The sequence below is a fragment of the Panthera leo genome, chromosome F3 (assembly GCF_018350215.1).
Source record: "Panthera leo isolate Ple1 chromosome F3, P.leo_Ple1_pat1.1, whole genome shotgun sequence".
Taxonomy (NCBI): Eukaryota; Metazoa; Chordata; class Mammalia; order Carnivora; family Felidae; genus Panthera; species Panthera leo.
Window position 1 is genome coordinate 31,193,600 of NC_056696.1, and position 22,572 is coordinate 31,216,171.

The following is a 22,572-nucleotide window of genomic DNA, read 5'->3' on the forward strand; positions in this document are numbered from 1 at the left end:
CCAATTTCACACCCAGAGGTAAATAACATGTTACAGGCCACGTGACCAACAAAGGTTTGGACGCAGTCGAAAACAGTGATAAATGGGCCAACCTGGCCCAACTGATGGATTATTAAATAAACACCCAAACCACAGCTTTTCTCTGCCAGCAGGCATAGAAGACTATGAGGAGGGATTGTAAGTGAAGGGGTTGGGAGTCGAGGGCCACGGAAAACTCCCTGACCTTTGGGTCAAGATCAGATTCTGACTAATCAAGGAGGGCTTCCAGGAGGAGGTTCTGGGGCTTCCAGCAGCTTTAATGAGGCTCAGTTGCACTCCTTTTTTTTCATCACCATCTCAACAGCCAACACTTCTCAGTACAAAGGGCTAGAAGATGGGCTCTGACCCCACGGTTGGGTGAGTGGAGTCATCGCCCCAGATCTTTCACGATCCGACGCCTGGTCCCTTTAAGGCATCGAAACTCAGTGAACGTTCTACGGGAGCCTCGCGGCCTCCGCGAGGCGCGCTGACGTCACCCTTCGGGGAAACGGCTGACGTCACCGCGTCCTCGGCGAGTGGGGGCGGGGCCGTGACTCACCCGGGCCGCGCCCCCCGCCCGCGGCGGAGCGCACGTGAGCGCGCGCCGCGCCGGTTTCTAAGTTTAGCTCGGCGGTTTCGGTGGGGTCGGGCGAGGTAAAAGCGGCCGAGGGGAGTAGGTGGGCTGGGGGGGCGGCTCTCTCCGTCCCTGCTCGCCCCGCCGGAGGGCCTCCTGGAAGCCGAGGGTCCGGCCGGAGCCGCCGGCGCAGCGCTCCGAGGGTCTCCCGCGTGCAAGCCCGGCCCCGCGCTCGCCCAGCCTCCGAGCAGGCGCTCAGTAAACGAGCCCCCGTTTCCGCCTGTTCGGCGACTCGGGACTTCCCGGAGAGTCCAGGGTTCTGGAAAGTTCTCCCAGGGTGCGGTGTGGGCTGAGGTCCGAACAGGCGCGGGGCCCGAGCCGTCGGGGCCCAGTTCTCAGTGGCCATGTGGGGCCATCGCTTAGCGTTTCCGAACTCGGGGGCCCCTCCGGGCATGGCCGGCGTCACCATCAGCGCTTGTTGGGGGTGGGGGGGCTTCCCGGTGGGGGGGCTTCCCGGGACACCTCCTTCCGAATTCGGCGTGGCGGTGGGAGGGACTGTGGCCGTTCTAGGGTCAGCCCAGCCACAGGGGCCTGAAGGTCACCGGATGAGGAGCCAGAGCTGATGCCACGAAACCGCAGGCTCCCGTCCAGAGGAGCCGGGGGGCATGAGCCAGGGGCGTACCAAGGTGACCTTCAGGAAACATTAAATCCTCGTTTTAAAGAAAGTAGCCCCAGACACCTTGGGAAACCGACACTCCCCCCGTTCTCGTGGGGGGAGGGAAAAGTCGTGGAAAGATGCTCTGTCAGCGTAAAGTGAACTGCGATTTTGACTTTGCAGAGCGGTGGGCCACGTCACAGTGACCTGCATTCCGTTGTTGGTGTGGCATCCTCGGGTTTCACAGGGTTTGTCTTCGTAGGCAGCTTCTTAAACAATGTTCATGAAGCTTTTGACCTTGTTAGATGGAGTGTCAGATACTACAGAAGTGTTAAATATAATGGCCAACTGAGAAAGTCATGTGATAAATGGAACGTTTTCTAACGGGTGGGCCGTTAAAAATTTATTATTTCAAGTTTTCGAAAGCCATTACCTTGAGTTTTTCGTATGTTCTTGTCTTAGAAATTGTGGAATCAAGGTAACTTTGTTGATGATGACCTGAATGAATGACAGAAACCCCTAACTCCAAACGTGTAAAGGTGGAGATTTTCAGATATACGTATGGAAACTGCAAGCGTTGAGGGCTTTATTCTCCTTCCGTGTCCATCTTAACACAGCTGAAAAAGGGCGGACAGTGTGGGATCTAACAGATCCATCCAGAAGTAGGCTTACTGTTTTGTATTGTTCATATAGCCGCAGAAGACTCTTTTTCCTAATATTGTACAGTTGCTACAACATTTTCCTTAATGTAATGCCTGTTTGGGGAGGGACTTAAGGGGAGCAGGTGTGAGTGATGATGAATCACGTTCTCAAACTGAGCTAATTTCCCTTTGTGTAGGCTATTGTTCTTTATATATGTAATGTGTAGGGACCTTAACGTAAAAGTTCTCACATTCAGAAATTAAGATTTTCAGCCCGGAAGTTGAGTTTTTGCTTTTAAAAAGACTTACCCTTGGAACAGGCCACCTGCATCCTGTAGGCGGCCTGTTCGCATTTCTGTAAAGTCTTCCCTGCCCCCAAGATGTACCTGCTCTCTTTGAGCTACTACATCTGTTACTTATTGTTCGCTACACTGTCATTGTTTGCTTAAGTGTTTGTTTCTCCCACTAGACTAAGCTCTTGGGTCTACGGGCTGGTGCCTTTGTATCTTTGGCATCTAGAGCACTGTTAACGTTTTTCCAGAGTATTTTGTTTCATTGAATAAATGTGGGTTTCCCAAAGTAGATTGCACCTTTTGCGAAGGGAGTTGTTTTTTGTTTTCTTGTTTTTGTTTTTGTTTTTGTTTTTTTTATAGCTGAGGGGATTGAGCTGCAAACATATATAGTTGCTGTAGGAACACAGTTTACTTCTTTTCTAAGCCCACCCTAACTCAACCCCCCCCCCCCACTCCCACCATTCCCATCACCCATGAGAAGGGAGCCAAAGAAAATAAAACAAACCCTAAATTATGTTGGGATCTAAGTGATGGGTGTACCTTTAGATTGGGGATTGTAGAACTTTGTCCTGCTCTCGGGCCATAACTGTAATCCACACACTTGACATTAGTTAGGTCCTTGTCACAGGGGAGTTGACTAGTCTTCATTTTTTAAAAAAATTAGGAATTTCAGAATCTCTCTTCTTCTGTGGATAGTTAAGACTGGTTGCTAAATGGGAGTGTCTTACATTGAAATAGATTTATTTCTGTGCAATGATAACTTCATGCCTACCCTGACAGATCATGACCTGGGCCGAAGTCTGCCACTTAACCAGCTGAGCCACCCAGGCTCCCCAGAAGAGCTACATTTTAATATCCATTGTTTAATTAAGAAAGAGTAATGTGTATGTGGAAGATTTTTAACAAGGTTTTAATTAGGGTTTTAGAACGTGGTTCAGCTAAATTTTCCCACACAAGGAGTTACACAAGTGTGATGAAAGGCAGAAAGTAACTTTCATGAAAACAGAAGAAAGAAAGCTGGAAGAAAAGACCAAGGGACACTTTGCTATTGGCTACATTCAGTTTTGACAATTCCTACTTCTTTTCACACCACCCTTCTCACCACTTTTAGGCACTGTTTGACCTGGATTTTTTTCTCAAAATAGAGCTTTCTATAATAATAATTGTAATCATAATCATAATAATAGAAATAACTTCCATTTGTTGAGCACTATGTGCCCTGTGCTCGATGCTTTATGGAATTATTTCAGTTAATCTGTGTGTGTGTGTGTGTGTGTGTGTGTGTGTGTGTGTGTGTATGTATAATCTCAGAGATTTATTATAAAGAATTGGCTCACATAAGTACAAAGGTTGGCAAGTCCAAAGATCTGCAGGGTGACTTGGCAAGATGGAAACCCAGCAGAGCCAGTGATAATGGTTCCATTCCAGGTCAAAGGCAGGAAAAAGCTGATGTTCCAACGCCTTCAGGAAGGAAGAATTCCCTCTTACTGGGGAGAGGGTCAGCCTTTTTGTTTTTCTCAGGCCTTCAACTGACTGTATGAGGCCCACCAATGTTATGGAGGGCAACTACTTTACTTAGTCTACCAATGTAAATATTAATCTCGTCCAAAAACACTCTCGCAGAAGCACCCAGGATAATGTTCGACCAAACATCTGACCACCCTGTGGCCCAATTTAATAAATTTGTTAACCATCATCCAGATCTATTTGATTTCCAAAGCTCATGCTCTTAATGTTAGTCACAATGTCTTCCTCCTACTCTAAGATTCACAAAGTAGCTTTAACCCTGGGCCTGCCTTCCCCTCCTCATCTGGAAGGAATGTCTGTCACAGTTCATTCCACTCACACGTGATGAACACACCTAATTAGGGCAGGTGTTTAAATGCCAGTAACCAAGCTCAGGATCCCCTTCCCCAATAGCACATACAACATACAAGAAAGCCATTCCAGCTTTCTAATTATATTCCAAGCTTTCTAATTTTGTATTCACTTAACACTTTGAACTGATTCCCTCCACACAAGCACATCCTACCTGATTCCTTGTTCGGTTCCCTTCATGTCCTCTTTGAAGGGCACCAAGCCAGTGAGCCCATGACCTTCCCTTCTCTCTACTGACCAAACTTGCTATTGCTTACTCTTGACTCATTCCTGCTATCATTGTCACTGTCATCTTAATTTTTTTTCTTTTTTTTTCCTAGTTGGCTCTATTCTGTTACATCCTAGGGCACCTTCTATAGATATCATAGATGTCCTAATAACCACTCATTCTTCATTTTTTCACGAACAGCCTCAGAGCATTTGTTCTTAGCAAATTAGTTGTCCTTTAATATCCAGAACGTGGCCATTCCCAGCGAAGTAATACTTTGAATTTTTATTCGTTTTTTTTTTTTGTTACATATTATTAAAGTTAAAAACATTAGAGAACACTAGAGATGGACAAAATCAGATTTTATTGATAGTCAAAAGATATGGTTGAGGCTGTCTAGCTTTTAAAACCAAAAATGTTGAGATGGTGTTGGGAGAGGACAGTTGTTAACAGATGTCACAGATACTAAGTTATCACTGAAGATATTGTTCCATTCTTCTAGAAGTTAATTTACCAAGCACAACTCACATAAAGGGCATTTTTATTACAGCCGCAAATTAAAAGACACTTGCCTTCCATATTAGAAAAAAGTCAAGTGCATATTTTTTGGTTGATAAATGACATCTGCCACAATTATATGCATTGAATCAAAATGAAAAACTTCTGTTACACAGTACGTTTATTCCAGGGTTTGCAGGGCTGGGAATTAACGTTAGTCCTCTTAATTTAAACTGACTTGGATTATCTGATAGAATAAAAGCAGAGTATTAAAGTAGGGATCCTAAAAATCTAAGTTGAGAAGTTTGATTTGTAATTTGGTACTGTTTTTACAAGCTACGTTCCAAAGATAGGCAAGTGACTTTGGTCTGTAAAACAATTATGAGGCTGGGTCTTTTGTAAATGGTTTCTTGGGTGCATTTTCATCTATTGAAACCTTAATAAAGAGGAGACATCACTTAGTTACCCCATCCTGTGTTTTTAATAGTGTTGTTGTCTTTCTAAACCCAGGTTTGTTGAAAACAATCCTGTCTTTGCCTTTGCATTTTTTTAGAAGCTGAGCTACAATTAGTTTTAGGACACAGTAGAATCTATCAAGTAATAAAGCTAGCTGGTGATTCTTTGTGCTTAACAAAGAATCTATTAAATGTAGAATTTCTAGCATATTCGGTAAGCAGCATTTATGGTGATATTCTGGAAGTTTAAATCATTGAAATTTTTAACAGACTTAGATTATTTTGAGATTTTAAAAATATGTATTGTCTTAGTGACCTTATGGTTATGATAAAGGTTTCGCAATCCAAATCCTTAAAAAAAATCTCGTAACATTTTTCTTATATCCTATTTTAAATGTTGATATTATCATATTGATTAATACCCAATTAGATTATTAGTGTTATAAATAAATACAAAAATTACTAGATTGGCTTCACTCCTGTAAATAAGATTTGTTTTATACCTAAATTGTAAACTATATTTTAAATTTTATTTTATTTTTAGCTGGGTAGTTAAGGTTTCATGCTTGTTTTTTTAAAATCAGGTTTGCTGAGGTAATTTACATGCAGTAAAATTCATTCTTTTAGGTGTAAAATTCTATGAATTCTGACACACACAGCCATTTAAGTATTTCCACAATCAAGAGAGAACATTACTACCACCCCAGAAAGTTCACTTGTGCCCCTTTTAGTTAATCTCTTATCCTGACAATGAAATTTTAAATAAAATTAATGAAATAAGACATTTAAAAACATGCCTGATACACTAGCCTTGGGCCATTGTTGTTGTAAACTAGATTATAACTTTAGTGGGAAAGCAAATGTAATTGAAACAAACCTAAGCTTTTGAATATATTACTCAAAAGTTATTGGGTAGAAGTGTTAAAACGAAGTGAAAGATTGATTTAAAAAATTTTTTAAATGATTGTTTTTGAGAGAGAGAGACAGAGTGTGAGCAGGGGAGGGGCAGAGAAAGAGGGAGACACAGAATCCGAAGCAGGCTCCAGGCTCTGGGCTCTGAGATGTCAGCACAGAGCCCAATACAGGGCTCAAACCCATGAACTGTGAGATCATGACCTGAGCTGAAGTTGGATGTTCAACCGACTGAGCCACCCAGGCGCCTCTGATTTTATTGTTTTATTCCATCTTCATGATGTATGTTTACCTTTCTTCGCCGTATGTCCATCTCAAATATCTTGGTCCTTAAAGCATTTTCTTTTGCTAGCTTGTATTTTCGTCTTTTCAGTGAATATTAAAAATAGAATACTCTTCCTGTCCTTCTGAAATAAGTAAGTTAAGGGCAAAGACTATGTCATCTTCATTGTTTATTACCATCTCTTCCATACAGAAGAAGCCTAATGTTGAATGAAAGAACTTTTAAGTTGTTTCAAGCTGAGCAGAGAGGGATTGGAGAATGACTTGGATTTTCTCAAATAAACATTGAGAGTATTGGTAATGCTAGGTTAAAACTTAAAAGTCGGTTAAAAACCTAGGTTTTAGAGTTGGATCTAAATTTCTTTCATCCTTTTTTTAAATTTTTTTAAAGAATTTTTTTATGTTTACTTAGTTTTGAGAGAGAGAGAGAGAGAGAGAAACTGTGAGTGGGGGAGGGCCAGAGAGAGAGGGAGACAGAATCCAAAGCAGGGTCCAGGCTCCTAGCTGTCAGCAGAGAGCCCGACAGGGGGCTCGAACCCACGAACTGTGAGATCATGACCTGAGCCAAAGTCAGATGCTTAACCAACTAAGCCACCCAGGCGCCTCTTTTTAATTTTTTAATGTTTATTTTTGAAAGACAGAGACAGCATGAGTGGGGGAGGGTCAGAGAGAGAGGGGGAGACCCAGAATATGAGGCAGGTTCCAGGCTCTGAGCTGTTAACACAAAATCCGACGCAGGGCTCAAACCCATGAACCGTGAGATCATGACCTGAGCCGAAGTGGGACGCTCAACCGACTGAGCCACCCAGGTGCCCCTCTTTCATCCTTTTTTTAATTGAAGTATAGTTGACATCCAATGTTACATTAGTTTCATCTCTGCAACTCACTAGTGAGTTAACAATTCTATACACTATGCTATGCTCACCACCATAACTGTAGTTACCATCTGTCACCACATAACGTTATAACAACGTTATTGACTGCATTCCCTATGCTGTACTTTTCATCCCCTTGACTTACTTATTTTATAACTGGAAATGTTCATCTCTTAATTTCCTTCATTTATTTTGCCTTCCTCTCCTCAACACCCGCCGCTCTGGCAACCACCTGTCTTTTTCTCTTTATGTAGGAGTCTGTTTCTAGGGTTTTTTTGTTTGTTTTTCTGCCTGCTTGCTTGTTCATTTATTTTGGTTTTTGGATACCACATACAAGTGCAATCATACAGTATTTGTCTTTCTCTGTCTTATTTCATTTAGCATAATACCCTCTAGTTCTATCTATGTTATCGCAAATGTCAAGATCTCATTCTTTTTTATACCTGAGTAATATTTCTGTGTGTGTGTGTGTGCACATGTGTGTGTGTATGTATACATACAACATCTTCTTTATCCATTCATCTATCAGTAAGAATTTAGGTTGCTTCCATAACTTGGCTATTATAAATAATGCTGTAATAAAATAGGGATGCACATATCTTTTCAAATTAGTAGTTTCATTTTCTTTGGGTAAATAGTAGAATTACTGAATTTTATGGTATTTCTGTTTTTATTTTTTTGAGGAATCTTCATACTGTTTTCCATAGTGGTTGAAACAATTTACATTCTCACCAGTAGTGCATGAGGGTTCCCTTTTCTCCACATCCTTGCCAACACTTGTTATTTCTTGTCGTTTTGATATTAGCTATTCTGACAGGCATAAGGTGGTGTCTCATTGTGGTTTTGATTTGAATTTCCCTGATTCTTAGTGATGCTGGGCATCTTTTCATGTGGACCTACATTTGAATACCAACCTTATCATTTATTTAGCTGTAAAACTTCAGGCCAATAAATTTCTATGAGCATCCGTTTGCCTACCTATAAGATCACAGTAAAAAAAGTAAAATGCATGTCCTATCAGAGCTGCTATCAGGAGGATTTCAGATTAAAGCACTTGGCAGTGTCTTGCTCATAGCCTAATTCTTTTGAGTTGAAATCTTAAAGAAGGTATTTTAAATCACAGAACACTGCTATCTAAGACAGAAGAGAGAATTCGGTTTTAGAACGAAGATGTAGGTGGCTGGATCTGACCTGTGGGCTCAAGAGGAATAATTACTCTCCCAACTTGTGTTTCCGTTAATTACACATTTTGATTTGTTGGATTTTTCTCAGAGAAAAGAAATGAGTGGCAATGGTGAAGAGAAAGGAAACAAGGTGGGGAAATTGACAAGGGGAGAGATACCGACTGAAATAATGATGAATGAAAGAACAAACAGAGCATGGCACCAAAAACAGAGTTAGTAATATTATCCCATATAAGCTAGCTTGGTTCGTGGCATCTGTACTAAAAAAGAGAAAGGAGTAAGGAAGTTATATAAACAATGGAAAAAATAGCTATCTAAATATTTTGGAAAAAAAATACAGTGAGAACCCCAAAGTTTCCTCTTATGCAGTGTTAATTTGTATATATTATATGTTAATGTTCAGGAAACAGTGGTTCAGTTATTTGCTCTGATTTCCTAAAGTTGTTAAATAATTTGATCAATGCAATGATATTAGAGCAGCTACATTATGAACATTATGAAACAGAATACTACTTTTTTTTATCCCCAAAGAGCACAGAAAAAAAAAGACTTTTCTGTGCTCAAAGTGTCAAGGGTGAGGGTAAAATAAGGATGATTTCAAATAAGCAAGATCTCAAAAAAAAAAAAAACCTTCTCATTTGCCTTTGTCTCAGGAAGCTGAGGGGGTGCTCTGTCAAAATGAGGGAAGAAACCAAGAGGAAGGCGTGAGATGCTGGCACCGGGGATTCCAACTAGTGTCGCAAAGGAATAAAGGTAACTTTCTGAAATATTCCTAATATGGAAGATTGAAATAAAGAATTGAAGGAGTACAGGTGAAAGAAAAAGTTAGTTAAGAAATTAGGAGCTAAGAAGTAAGAGGAAGAAGAACACATACTCTGAACGTGTGCAGTTTCAAGAACGGGATAACAAATCTGGCCCTTAAGTCTCCTAGCATCCAAAGCAAAAGGGAAAATATACCCACTTGCAAGTTGCCTAATGTCCTTACGATAAAAACAAAGTGGTTGTTTCCTGAAAGACCTATTGTGGATCTTATAAAAAGGATCCTTTGCTCTAAATTGTATCCCCACATGTGTTTCATGTGACTGTTTCTTACAGTGCACCTTATGGCCCCAAAGCATTAGTAAGTAAAGGCAATTCTGTAAGGACTAAATAGTGCTCTCCAAGGTAGACCAAGGGCTTGTGATTGGTCAGGATATTATTATTTATTATTTGTTTATTTTTATTATAGAGAGAGAGGGAGGGGCAGAGTGAGGGAGAGGGAGAGTCTTAAAGACACTCCGTGCTCAGTGCAGAGCCCAGTGTGGGACTCTATCCCATGACCCTGGGATCATGACAGCCGAAATCAAGAGTCCGATGGTCAACTGACTGAGCCACCTAGGCCCCCCGTGGATATTATTAATTGACATCCCATTAAACTTCATGGGAGGCTAGAAGGAGGTTGGTAGGTTAGTCTGTTATCCTAAACAATTTAGCTCTTTCCCCACACTAGCCCCGTTGAAGCAAAACAAGTTATCTTTGTTTAAAAAACTTTTTTAATGCTTATTTATTTTTGAGAGAGAGACAGAGCCTGAGTGGGGGGAGGAACAGAGAGAGAGGGAGACACAGTCTGAAGCAGGCTCCAGGCTCTGAGCTCTCAGCACAGAGCCCAGCATGGGGCTCAAACCCACAAACTACGAGATCATGACTTGAGCCGAAGTCAGATGCTTAACCTTGACTGAGCCACCTAGGCATCCCCAAAACAAGTTCTTCTAACTACACTTGTCCTCATTAAAAGGCAGTTTTGTGGCATGTTCATTTGGGGTCTTGTGCCCTACCCCAAATGGCTCATCAGAGTATGCTTTCCTGTCTTAATTTCTTTTTTTTTAAGTTTATTTTTATTATTTTGTGACAGAGAGGGTGAGAGAGATAGTCCCAAGCATGCTCCACACAGCACACAGCCTGATGTGGGGCTCAAACCCACACACCCTGAGATCATGACCTGAGCCAAAATCAAGGTCAGATGCTTAACCAACTGAGCCACCCAGGGGTCCTTACTTAATTTCTGAGAGAATTTTGATGAATGCAGTTTTTCTCTAATGCATTACATTTCCAATAATGTTTTAGTACCTTTAGGCTGGATTTTCTGGCTCTTCCATTAATCTAGCTCTGAATATAGTCTAGACAGAAAACTTTCTGATTGCCCTGTTCCTTCAACAGGTAGCATTCGGGATACCGTGTCCCTCAAGCAGTCTTTCATAAGCACTTATTTCCTATAACCAAGCTTATATTAATAATTAAGATGGTATTTAGTTAGAATCTATAAAGTTTGGACAACTAACTAGAATTTTCAGTTGTGTCACATATTCCCCTAACCACTAATGAGAATTTGCTGTGCCACCTGTACAGTCACCGGTTTTGAAAAATTCAGCCCCTATGCTTTCATCTGATATATTTTCCATGAATAATAATTATTAATGGAAAATCAAGTATAATTTTTATAACTCATTGAGTGTTTGCCATTATTTAACCTATAGTTCACTGGTTATTGAACAAGCATTATAAGTATACTTTTAAAATAGCTTTTGAACTAACCTTTAGAAAGATAAACATTTTTTGCTATTAATCTCACATTTTTTGCTAGTAATCTCTTTTGTGTCTAGCAGAATATGTTTATTTACACAAAAATAACTAAATCTCTCTGATATCCTAAAATTTGAAACCTTAAAAGTTGATGTCTATTTGTGCAGTATTATTATCTGCTCTTCTCTGGGAAGTTTATTATATTTCAAAGTAATAAACTACACTCCTGCCATTTACAGGTCAGTTATTACTATGGTAGAATTTCTGTTGTCTCTAAGAGAGTCTAAAATGCTTGAAATTGAAGACTAGAAAATGCTGTGGTAGCTCAGTAGAACCCATGGTGACATTTTTATTCTGACCTGAAGTAAATTACTGTGTAGTAACGATTCAGTGAAATAATATTTCTTCCCAAATCAACATTTGTCATTGCTACAAAAATATATCTAACTGTTTCTTTTATTTTTTTATGACTGTTGTTAATTTTTGGCTCTTTTTAAAATGAGAAAAATACTTTTCTCAAATTTGATATGATTTATAAACAACGATCTCTGAAATACTGAATGATGTATTTGTATAAATAAAACTGTCATAAATTTAGAAATCAGTTTTGTAAGTGAGAAAATACCACAGATGTCAAAGAGGGGTTTTTTTGTTTGTCAAAATTTTTTTTTCAAATTTAGGCAAATTATTTTGACTTTAGAAAAATCTGTACAACAAGAATTTTCAGGAGTGATGTTAGCAAGATGGCAAAATAGGAAGCCCTGGATCCTGCTTCTCTCACAAACACACCAATTCAGCAACAATTCATGAACAAATTCACATTATGTAAAATCCAGAAACTAATTGAAAGGCTCTTGCACCCTAAGTGAATATGAAATCAGACTCAGCAAAGCCAGTAGGGAGATTCAGGATCCCTTTTCACCAGAGTCCCTGTTCCCAGCACAGTGCTATATAATCAGGAAGAGAACCTCTAATTCCCCATTTCTCCTAGGGATGGAGAGATTGGTTCGTGCATTCAGCACCCCAGCATTTCCCAGGGGGCTCCCAGAGGACTGGTTTCTATCTTTTAAGTCTTAGAACTCTAATGGGCTAGCAGAATCTAGCCACCTGAGAGAGAATGGAAATAGCAGCTTGGGCTGATAGATGTTATGGATCTTCCCTCCTTCTAAGCATGGAGTGAACAGATGTCAGTCTTGGAGCCCTGATGGGTCTGGTGCTGTCTAGCCACCTCAGGGAGAAAGGAGACTGCGGTTTGGACTGATAGATGCAACTGTGTCGCCACCCCTGGCTTAGCACAGAGTGAGCAGACAAAACCCATGCTTCCTACTTCTCCCTGTAGAGAGAAAGAGTTGATAGAGTCCCCCAAACCTTTGGCAGGGCTGACAGTGGGAGTCTTCTCTTGTATGAGGTCAGTCCATGCACACAGGTGCAGGTGCCTGCTTTGTCCAATGTACAGACACCAACACAGACAAGGAAAATGAAGAATCAGGCAAAGGTGTTCCAAACAAGGAAGCAATATTAATTTCTAGAAACTGACCCTAATGAAATGGAATTATAGGATTTACCTGACAGAGACTTCAAAATAACTGTCATAGATGCTTACTGAGATCAAGAGAAAAGTGCATGAACAAAGTGGGAATTTCAACAAAGATGTAGAAAATATTAAAAAGTACCAAACAGAAATCATGGAGCTGAAGAACACAATTGCTGAACTGAAAAATTCACTAGAAGGGTTTAACAGCAGACTAAATCAAGCAGAAGAAAGAGTGTGTGAACTTGAGAACAAATCATTGGAAGTAATTCAGTCAAAAGAGCAAAATGAAAAAGAATGAAAGAGAGTGAAGAAAAGTTAAGGGATTTATGAGGCATCATCAAACAGAGTAATATATGTATAATGAAAGTCCCAGAGGGGAAGAGAGGGAGAAAGGACCAGAAAGCTTATTCAAAGAAATAATGTCTGAACAAACCAGGGGGAGGAAATGAATATCCAGATCCAAGAAGCCCCCAACACACTAACTAAGTGACCACAAAGAAATCCACACTGAGACACAATCAAATTGTCAAAGGTCAAAGACAAAGAATTTTGAAAGCAACAAGATAAAAGCAGCTTGGTGTGTACAAGAGAACCCCCCATAAGACTATCAGTGAAGTTTTCAACAGCAACCTGCAGACCTGAAGGAAGTGGAATGACATATTCAAAGTGCTGCAAGGAAAAAAAAAATCCAACCAAGAATACTGTACTCAGCAAAATTATCCATCATAAAAGATGGAGAAATAGACTTTCCCAAACAGATGAAAGCTCAGAGTTCATCACCATTAGACCTGCCTTACAAGACATGCTAAGGAGAATTCTTCATGTTGAAATGAAAGGGTGCTAAATAACAACATAATAGCATAAGAATACATGAAACTGTGGTAAAGGTAAATACATAGACAAATACAGGATACTGTATTATCATAATAGTGGGTAAGTCAATTTTAATTCTAGTATAAAAGCTAAAAGAGAAAAGTATTAAAAATAAATATAACTAAAAAATATGTTAAAAGGTATACAATATGAATGCATGTAAATTGTGACAATAATAACATAAAGTGTTGGAGGAGAAGTTGAAGTATAGAGTTTTTATACATAACCAAACTTAAGTTTATCAGCTTAAAACAGACTGTTACGGGGATACCTGGCGGGCTCAGTTGGAAGAGCATGCAATTCTTGATCTTGAGGCCACAAGTTTGAGCCTCACATTAGGTATAGAGATTACTTAAGAGATTACTTAAAAATAAAATCTTAAAGAAATAGACTTACAACTATAAAATAGTTTATGTACGCTCCAAGGTTCACACACACACATACACACACACACACACACAATTCCTATAGCAGTTACACAAAAGAAAAAGAAAAAAGAATTAAGGCATACCAATGCAATATGTATTGCCACCTACAAAGGAAAACAGAGGAAAAATAGACAAAAGAAGTAAAAGAGTAATAGAAAACAACTAACAAAATGGCAATAATAAAGTCTTCCCTATCAGTGATTAAATGCAGATGGATTGAATTCCCCGTCAAAAGGCATAGAGTGGCTGAATGGATTTAAAAAAAAAAAAAAAAAGTATACTATTAGGTCTACAAGAAACCCACTTCAGATTTAAGGACACACATAGGCTGAAAGTAGAGGGAAGAAAAAGATATTCCATGTAAATGATAAAAGTGAAGGGGTAGCTATACATATATTAGAAAAAATAGACTTTAAATTTTAAAAATGTCATGAGACTAAGGACATCATTAATGATTGAAGGATCAAGCACTAGAAAGAACAGTTATATATGTGCCCAATATCAGAGCACATAAATATATAAAACAAACATTGACAGAAGTGAAGGGAGAAATAAATCACAATACAGTAAAATAGGATTCTTTGATATCCTACTTTCAATAATGGATAGACCATCCAGATAGAAAGTCGATAAGGAAACAGAGGACTTAAACAACACTACTGACCAAATGGACCTAACAGACATATACAGAATATTCCACCCAAAGCAGCATACACCTGCTCATGTGCATGCAGATTCTTCTTCAATGTAGATCACACATTAGGTCACAAAACAAGTCTTAGCAAATTAAGAAGATTAAAATCATATCAAGTATCTTTTCTGACCATAATGGAATGAAACTGGAAGTCAATAGCAGAAGGAAACTGGAAGAAAATTCATGAATATGTACAAATTGAACAACACAGTCTTGAATAACTGCTGGGCCAAGGAAGAAATCAAGAAGGAAATTAGGAATACCTTAGAACAAACAAAATGAAAACAACATACCAAAACTTACAGGGTCCGGGATGAGATGGTTTCACTGATGAAGTCTATAATGTTTAAAGAATTAATTGAGAAGAATTTCTCAAACTCTTCCAAAAATCTTCCTGAAGATTAAGGAATATTCACTTTATGAAGTCAGCATTACCCTGATACCAAAGCCAGATGAAGATACCACCAGAAAAGGAAACTACATTCCAAGACTCCTAATGAATATAGACAAAATACTGGCAAGCTGAATCCACCAGCATGGAAAGAAATCCATGTATATACAGAGAATCGGTCTTTGACAAGGGTGCCAAGAATACACAGCAGGGAAAGGATAGTGTCTTTAACAACTGGTGCTGGGAGAACTGGGTATCCACATGCAAAAGAATGAAATTGGACCCTTTTCTTACACCATACACAAAAATCCACTCAAAATGGATTACTTAAAAATAAAACCCCAAACCGTAAAACACCTAGAAGAAAAAAGAAGGGAACAGTTTCATCACATTGGCCTTGGCAATGATTGACACTAAAAGCACTGACATCAAAAACAAAAGTAAGTGGGACTACATGAAATTAAAAGTTTCTGTGCAGCAAAGAAAACAATCAACAGAATGAAAAGACAGCCTATGGAATGGGAGAAAATATTTGCAAACCACATATCTGATAAGAGGCTAATCTTCAGAATATATGAAAAGGTTGATTTATATGTCAGCCAGATGCCCAGATATCTGGTAAGACATTATTTCTGGGTGTGTTTGTGAAGGTGTTTCTGGAAGAACTCAGTATTTGAATCAGTAGACTGAGTAAAGAAGATCCACCTTCACCAAAGTGGACAGGCATCATCCAATCCATGGAGGGCCTGAACAGAGTAAAAATGTGGAGGAATAGTGAATCCTCTCTCTTTTTGAGCTGTGACATTTTCTCCTGCCCTTGCACATCAGAGCTCATGGTTCTTGGCCCTTGAGCCTTTAGTCCTTACCATCAGTCCCCCTGGTTCTCAGGTACTTGGACTCATACCAAATTATACCACCGGCTTCACTCATTCTCCAGATTGCAGACGGCAGGTTGTAGGACTTCTTAGCCTCTATAACCATGTGAGCCAATTCCTATAATAAGTTACTCCTTGTATAAATATACATGTAAATATACTATTGGTACTGTTTCTCTGGAGAATCCTAATACAATATATGAGGAACTCATAAAGCTCAATAATAAAAACAGACCAACAACAACCTAATAATCTGATAAGAAAATATGTTAAGGACTGGAATAGACATTTCTCCAAAGAAGACATAAAAATAGCCAATAGGTATGTGAAAAAATGCTCAATGTCACTAATCATTAGAGAACAACAAATGAAACTCACAATGAGGTATCACCTCACACCTCTCAGAATGGCTATTATCACAAAACAAAAGACAAGTGTTGATGAGACTATGGAGAAATTGGAACCTTTGCAGACTTTTGGTGGGAATGTGAAATGGTGCAGTTGCTTTGGAAAACTATGGAGGTTCCTCAAAAAATTCCCAGTAGAAGTACCATATGACCCAGCAATCCCACTTCTGAGTATCCAAAAGAATTGAAATCAGGATCTGGAAGAAATATTAGCACTCCTATGTTCATTGCAACACTATTCACAATAGCTCAGATAAAGAAAGAGCCAAAACTTGTCTATCAACAGATGAATGGATAAAGAAAATGTATATACATACAAGGGAATACTATTCAGCTTAAAGAAGGTAATTCTGCAATATGTGATAACATGGATGAATCTTGAGAACATTATGCTAAGTGAAATAAGTCAGTTACAGAAATATAAATACTGCATGATTCCACTAATATGATGTATATAAAATTGTCAAGTTCATAGAATCAAAGAGTGGAATGGTGGTTGTCAGGGATTGGCGAGAAGGGGAAATGGGGATTTACTAACCAACAAACATAAAGTTCGTTAAGCAAGATGAATAAGCTATAGGGATCTGCTGTGTAATATTGTACCTATAGTCAACAATAATGTACGTTTAAATTTTTTGTTGAAAGCATAGATCCTACCAGTATTTTGGAATGAGTCAAATAAGCCTCTCTTATTCCTTCTCCTGCAGTCTCTGTTTCATACCCTCGAATGGGCATGGTCTGTTTTTGTCTATATGCTTGGTGGGCTTGGTGTTCTTAGTGTGTGTGTGTGTGTGTGTGTGTGTGTGTAATATGAATGTTTCAGTGAGATATCTGCCTTTCCACACCCACCTTCTCTTCCATCTTTGTACCCTAGGATCAGAGTGATTTGAGGGACAGTCATAACTTTCCGACACTTTTCATAAAGGAAGTGTCTTTACATAGTTCAGGTGTCTGCTAAACATTTTCCTCAAGTAAAGACACATGATCCCCTTGCATTAGATTTACAATTTCAATTAGTAGAGGGAAAAGAGAGACATAAAATCATTTTTAGAAGAGAACTTGGCATAGGATGAGCAAATATCAGGCCACTGGAAATAAACATTCTATGGGAAGAGGGGCCCATAGTCCAACCCAAGCACTGACTTGGGAGACCTGGATTTTACTGCTGGTGCCTCTCTATCTGGGACACCTAGTCTGGTCCCTGGGCCCCTGTTTGTTTCTTTACCTGGAAGATGAAGGGGTTCAGTGACCTTTAAGATTCCTTCCACTTCTATGATTCTGTGCTTTAAATGACTTTTACATAACAGAGTACTTGAATTGCCAAAACTTAAGCCTTAGCCTTTTTTTTGCATTGCTGTATTGTCCCTTCACTACATCGTTGTGATGTAAACATGAGTCTTTCAGAATTTCCACTTTTCAGATGGGAGTCTGAGCTGGGTGACTTTGGGTCATGTGATAGATTGCCTAACCTCATTTTAGGCGGCTTCCTTGGATCATCGCATGTTTAGGAGAAAAACAAGCTAGTCTCTTTCAAACAAAAGAGCTTATTCTACATCACTGTTATGTTGGCTGAAAGCAAGGACTTGGTTTGGGTACAGTCTCTACCACATAAATCAAGTCATCTGTAAGAGCCATTGCTCTAATTTCTGTAATTCTGTGACTTTCCACACCTACATCTGTATTTACATGGTAGAATCCTCCATGATCAAATCACAAATTCGTGTGATTCTTTTCTATATGAAAGAGAGGAAGGCAACTAACATTTTTTGAGAGCCTAATATACCCTAGATCTGGTGTTAATGATAATTACCTCTTTTAGTTTTTAAAGAGCTTTAGGAGATAAGCTCTTTATGTGTGATAAAATGGAAATATCTTCAGGATTAGTTGTAATGTTGAAAAAAAAGGTAAAATACAGATGAGCATTTATGGCATAATCCCATTAAGTTTTGTTGTTGCTGTTTTTGTTTTTGTTTCAATGTTTATTTATTTACTTTTTAAAAAATTCTTTTTAATGTTTTATTTACTTTTGAGACAGAGAGAGTCAGAGCATGAACGGGGAAGGGACAGAGAGAGGGAGACACAGAATCCAAAGCAGGCTCCAGGCTCTGAGCTATCAGCACAGAGTCCCATGCGGGGCTTGAACCCACGAACTGTGAGATCATGACCTGAGCTGAAGTCAGGTGCTGAATGGACTGAGCCACCCAGGCGCCTCTGTTTATTTACCTTGGAAAGAGAGAGCACACATGTGCAAGCAAGGGAGGGCTGGGGAGAGAGAGAATCCCAAACTGGCTCAGCCCCACCAGTACAGAGCCCTACGTGGGGCTCAAACCACAAACTCAGCCAAAACCAAGAGTCGGATGCCCAACCAAGCCACTTGGCACACCCCCACCACTCATTAATTTTTTTAAAGTTAGATCCTGTACATGCCTAGAAAAATTCAGCAAAATTCCACAAGAAAGTGTTAACAGTGGTTAATTCTGGTAAATGTTACTAGGGGTTAAAAATAGAGTAAAAGAAAAATATTTTTACTTTCATTTTATATCCTTTTGCACTTTTTTTTTTTTTTTTTTTTGTAATGAAGAGCAAGTATGAACCTAGTTCTTATATCTGTCCCCTTTAGGAGAAAGGAAATAAGAGACTTTGAAGAGTCAAGAGCATCAATGTTTGTTGTACAACTTATTTTTATTGTTTTCTTCATGTGAAGAAAATGATATTAAAGTAGAAGAAAATATAGTTGGCCTAAGTACAGACAAACGCATAAGCTTATTTTTCGGGTTTTGTTTTGTTTTTATTTGGTTGTTTTTGTTTGTTTGTTTGTTTGCAGGGTTAGAGGGGAGATCCTAATTGTCTCTCTTCTGCTGTTGGAATCTAACTTCCAGCTTTTTGGCAAATGCAGCTCAGGGATAGATGATGTGTGGTGAGATAAAGACTTGTGTGTGCGGTTTGATGCAATCACAGGATTTAGTTGTGGTTGCACAGTGTAAGATTTATTCACTTCTTTATTCTTCCTTGCTTTGGTGTAGAAAGTGTGTTTTGCATTTGAATAAAATGCAAAGTAGAAGAAAAATGTCTGAAACTCTACATGGTACTCATGTCCTAAGACAACTCTAAAACTCAAAGATACTCGTCCAAATATAGAGTTGGCTGAAAAACGTGCTTTGTGATGTTTATAGGTTTGGGTTTAAATAAAATGGCATCCCACCCTTAGTCCCAGGCAAGAGAGGCTTCTGCCTTGGATGCTGGGCTTCAGAGGGCCCTGCAAATACATACACACACACACACACACACACACACACACACACACACACACACATACACACACACACTGTACTAATGAGCACATGAGTACCTCTGTCTTAGAATCTGGTGCTCAACACTGACATGGAACCACCTATAACCCTAAACATCTGCTTCAGTGACTAACACAATTCAGGTCCAATAGAATGCAAATTATGTGAAAATCTTGACTATAACAACATATCAAGTGATTTGACTAAAATGAAAGCAATTATATAGCATTTATGAATTATGTATGTCTTTATTTTATTACTCATCCAATACAGCTCATCAACAGAACATCCAGACTTATCAGATAATAAGGAAATTTTGATGTCTTCCCTGTTTTGCTCATATAAAAACCACAAGTTTCACCTGTTGTTCAGGTTGGGTGTTGTATTAATCAGCTTGGGCTGCCATAGCAAGCTGCCACAGCCTGAGTGGCTTAAACAGCAGACATTTATCTTCTCACAGTTCTGGAGGCCGGAAGTCCAAGATCCAGGTGCCACAAGGTTGTTTGCTTTCTGGTGAGTCTTCTCTTCCTGACGTGCATACATCTAGCTTCTCCCTGTGTCCTCGTGTAGCCTTTCCTCTATGCACCTGCGGAAAGAGCGATCTCTAGTGTCTCTTCCTCTTAGAAGGACACCAGTCCTTTCACGTTAGGGCCCTACCCTTTTGACTTCATTTAACTTTAATTCTTTAAAGGTCCTGTCTCCAAATATACTCACATTGGGGGTTAGGGCCTCAACGTATGAATGTGAGGGAAGACGACACAATTCAGTCCGTAACAGGTGTTATGAAGGTGTTTTTGTCAAGGTAGATGTGTAGACTCTTTTTACTCAACAGTTTGCTAGCTTGATTTATAACTTTTACATATTTAGACATTTGGCATGTGGTCCCCTGCCTGTGCTCTAGACCCCACGAGTATGAGGAGGCAGGCCGACAACAAAGAATACGTGTATGCTACAATTCGTAGCTAAGAGTGGCTTCCATCAAACCTAGCTCAAGGGTTATTTACAGAAGAACTCGTCAGTGAGTAAGGCTGTCTTTCAGGGGAGTGATCTGTAGTATGAGGTAGTAAGCTGTGTGTTACAGGATATGTCAAAGCTGAGGATGGTTGACCAAATGGCAAGAATGTTGAGAGGCATATGCCTATGCTGAGTAGAAGGTAAAGACGTGATCATCAAGACCCTTCCCAATTTTAAAATCCCGAGAAGCCTCCGTGTTCTAGAAATACAGGCTCTCAGGTCTTCTTCCTCAGTTATATCTTCTAGAAAACAATGCTTGCTTTCTAAATGCTGGAGTCAGAGAAATTTTCCTAGGGCCCTTAGTTTGTTCTGAATGTTTTGCTTTATGTCTATTTAATCTGTTAGGCCACAAAAGCTATTTTTGAGTTGTATGTGCTTTCAAAGGCAGGCAGACTTTTGGCATATTTCAGGTTAAGCTGTAAAACTGCTATTTAGTGAGAAAAACCAAAAACAATCCCAAGCCAAAAATGCATTGCTTTCTACTTCAGATAATTTCTAAACAAGGTATTTGCTTCACATACAATCACAATCATAAGGGGATATTATAATAGATTTTACATTCTCTAGAAAATGGGTGGTACACATATATGTGGAAAACTTGAAAGTATTATTTAGGGGTGTCTGGTGGCTCAGTGGGTTAAGTGTCTGACTCTTGATTTCAACTCAGGCCATGATCTCACGGTTCATGAGTTCAAGCCCCATGTCAGGCTCTGTGCTGACAGTGCAGGCCTGCTTGGGATTCTCTCTCTCTCTCTCTCTCTCTCTCTCTCTCTCTCTCTCCCCCCCCTCCCTCCCTCCCTCCCTCCCTCTCTTCTTACCCCTCCCCATCTCAAAATAAACAAACTTAAAAAATAAAGGAAGAAAACATTATTTACCAAGATCTAACTGTGGGAAAGCTGGAGTCATTGATGGTTTTCCTTACCTCAGAAAGCTTTCTTTCAGTAATTGTCTACCTTTTTACAGAAAAGGGAACAAATGCCTTGTACTGAGAATAGTAAAGTAGGAAAAGACTTTAGTGGTAGGTCACCTGATCCTTTCAACTCCTTGTACTAGTAAAGAAATAGACTCAGAGGAGATAGACAACTCGCCTAAGGTTACACATCTAGTTACTAGTAAAACCAGGATGAGACGAAGGTCTCTCCTGCTCCCAATTTGTTTCCATATACTGTGCTGTCATGGTCAGGTCACCAAACCATTCAGAATGTGGACTCCCAATAGTAAGAATCAAAAGCACACTGGAGAGAATAATGTCCTCATTTACAAACAAAACAAAACAAAATTTACCTCACAAAATATCTGATGTTGTGATGATAATTTCTGTTTCTCAGTTCTATTATTCTAGGTATTGAAATCATACAAATAATCCAGAATTTCCAAACCAGAAGGCCATAAGTGGAGGCCATCAAGTTCTCTCTCTCTCTCTCTCTCTCTCTCTCTCTCTCTTTCTCTGCACCTCAGTGAATGGCATTCAAATCCTGCCATCCTTTTTTCTGTCACTGTTTATCGTTTCTGTATAAAAACAAAACCAGACAAAAACAAAACCTATAGGCATTTATAGTCCTTCTCAATAAAATATTTTAAAACATTGCAGCATATAAATCAAGAAAACTCTTTTTGAAGTTTAGAGGGCTCCCAAGGAAACCCCTGTAAGACATGGTAGGCATAGCCAAAGAATATAGGAAAACTAGAAAACCTTCAGTGAAAAAAAGAAGATGGAAACCATAAAAGGTAACTTCACTTGCTTAACACAGACTGTGTGAGGAACTGAAACACGAAGGAAAAGGCACCCAAACTGGAACTTAGGTCAAGTCCACCAAGAAGAGGAATGAGGCCAGGCAGCACTGGAGGCTCACGGTGTTAGAAGCAGAAAACCCAAAACAGGAAATGAAAGTCAAATGACAAAAGACGAAGGGAAATTAAGAATTCTTTATATAAGGAACTAGAGAAATAAAAAGGAAAATATTACCTTATTAGGTACTGGGGAGAGAAGTAAATAGCCACTAGCATATGCGGCCCAGTCAGCATGCACAGAAA

General features: G+C 39.4%; 1 long non-coding RNA gene across 6 annotated transcripts in view; it reads left to right on the forward strand.

Annotated features, from left to right (window-relative positions):
* The first annotated feature begins 413 nt into the window (after positions 1 to 413).
* The window catches only part of LOC122211639, a 91,980-nt gene continuing 69,821 nt past the window's right edge, over positions 414 to 22,572 (forward strand). For 2 of the 6 annotated variants that reach the window (XR_006198763.1, XR_006198759.1), the window contains exons 1-2: positions 414 to 672; positions 9,127 to 9,226. This is a non-coding gene — a long non-coding RNA (uncharacterized LOC122211639). Of the gene's footprint in view, positions 673 to 1,147; positions 1,279 to 1,501; positions 1,635 to 1,672; positions 1,726 to 8,569; positions 8,686 to 9,126; positions 9,227 to 22,572 lie in introns of those variants that run through there. The other 4 variants (XR_006198760.1, XR_006198761.1, XR_006198764.1 and 1 more) reach the window with 4 other exon arrangements.